Genomic DNA, 2,098 nt, shown 5'->3' with positions numbered 1-2,098 from the left:
TCCGAGTGCCGCGCCGGTCCCGCGTGGGTCCGGAGGCTGCTCCGACCTCACTGCTGCCTGGATCCGACGCGGCCGGGCTTTGTAGGCGCTGCGGCCCCCACACCCACCCCTACTGACACCCCCGGGAGATGTTTACAGTAATGAATTCACGGGATCGCCTCTGCCGCTCCCGCGCCCCTCCTCTCCCCCGTCCCCAGCTCTCTGGCGCGCTCCCCTCCTGGAGCCGTCTTTCCCTCTTTCCCTCCCTCCCGCCTCCCTCCCTCTCGAAGTCCCTCCCACATTTCGGGTTTAAAGAATGCTTGGGAGGCGCGGCCGCAACCCAAAGCTTTCCAAGAGGCAAAGTAAGACTAAGCGCTTAACCCTGTCCTCCCCGAAGAGAGTTGCAGAGCGCCAGGCTGACACCAGGGATGCCACTGTGACCAAGCACGCCTCCTCCTCCTCCTCTCTCTCTCTGCCCCGCACCATCCCACCTGCCCCCCAACTGTTAGGGATCGTGCCACCACCCGAACGCTCAACGTCAATTTCCCCCCTGCCCGCTTGGCGTTGTACTTCCACGCCAGAGGGTCTAGTACTCAGACACCGAGAAATGATGGAAACGACGGATTAGAGGGTAAAAATATTACAAGTCTCTCAACCAAGATGGCGTTATGTCAAATGCAAGCAATCTTGGTGATTTTCCCCCACCTCACCCCCCTACACCTCATCAATCGTTCCCTGATCCCGGACCTTCTTAAATAACTTTAATTGGGAACATCATCCAAAATGAAATAGGGTTATCTTCAACACCCCATTTTCTTCCTTCACCTTGGCCACTGGAAAGAGCGTTGTTCACTTTGCCCGTAGATTGCAGCGGACAAACACATTCAGCCCTCAAAAATTTAGGAAACGGGCTTGACAGCTAAAGCAGCCTGATTTGTAAGCAGGCAACGTTTCCACGCGCAATCTCTTGGTAAAGGTTAGAGAGTAATATACGAAAGCCAGGTGCACTTCTCTCTCTTGGGGTGGCAAAGGGGGTTCTGGTTTCCCCCTCTCATTTCATCGCCGCTGCTCCCGCCTCCAGTAAGTTGCTGTCATGTTCTAACAAGTCTGTAGAGAGGCAGAATCTGAACAGAAGAGGGAGAGCGAGCTCGCGCCAACCGCCGGACTGTGCTCCGACGGGCGCCGTCGGGGGGGGTGGGGGAGGCGGGCCTGAAGCACCCATGGGCTTGAACCTGGCTCGGGACCAACTCCCTAGGGAGCCTCTCCGCTAGCGTCGCAGAAGAGCTGGCCAGAGGCGGTGGCCGCGACCTCCTCGGGATGATTTCCCCGTCCTCAGTTCACAGCCTGAGTCACTTGGCACCACTTTCCCAATTGTTTTTATTTCCTTCGCATCCCTGTTGGGTCTCCCGCCTTCACGTCTCTGAGCGCCTCAATTGTGTTAAGACGACTTGGAAAAATGCCCGCTTTGCCTCCCAAGCACAAGCCACGCACCGATCCACCCAGACGCACGCCCGAGACGCACGCACGCTGGCCCCTAAGCACACACCACCCCGGTTCGTGCCCGCTAGTCGCTGCTCTTGCTGCGTTTTGCAAAGGTGGCTCGGAGAATTCTTAGACTGACTTATCCACAGCCGCTCTTCTCCCCAAACTCGGTGTGTGACTAATGTCCGGAGGAGGAGGGGCAAGGCTGGGGGCGTTCATTGGACTAGGACAGACTCGGAGTGCCATCTTGCCAGGAGGTGCCAGGAGCGACCACACCAGCAGTGGCCTCCGCCTCCACCAGCAGCTTCCGCCGGTCCGGTCCGGAGGGAGCTCTAAACGCTCCAGGAGTTTTCCGGTATCCAGTGTGGGCCCAGCCCGCCCCAGTCACCCGCTTCCCCATACTTCCTTTCCCTAGTTAGTATCCCCGACTTTAACTGGCAACCTTGATCTTGCACTAATTACAAAAGAGAAGTGACCCAGCCGGTGCTGAAAGCAGACATCGAGTCAGCACCGCGGAAGTTCTTTCTAGCTGGGTCCAAGCCTTCGCGGGGACTGGATGGTAGCTGGTGAGGTTCAGCCCCTGCCCTCCTCACCTTTGCCTTTCCCCCGGACTCGGCGCCTAGAGGGGGAGGTATCC

At 58.1% G+C, this 2,098-nt stretch overlaps 1 protein-coding gene across 1 annotated transcript in view; it reads right to left on the bottom strand.

Moving 5' to 3' along the window:
- The window catches only part of FLRT2 (fibronectin leucine rich transmembrane protein 2), a 102,785-nt gene that overhangs the window by 99,372 nt on the left and 1,315 nt on the right, over positions 1-2,098 (bottom strand). The window lies entirely within an intron of this gene.

The sequence above is a fragment of the Myotis brandtii genome, unplaced genomic scaffold (genome assembly GCF_000412655.1).
Source record: "Myotis brandtii unplaced genomic scaffold, ASM41265v1 scaffold228, whole genome shotgun sequence".
Taxonomy (NCBI): Eukaryota; Metazoa; Chordata; class Mammalia; order Chiroptera; family Vespertilionidae; genus Myotis; species Myotis brandtii.
This window is presented reverse-complemented; position numbering and strand designations above follow the sequence as displayed.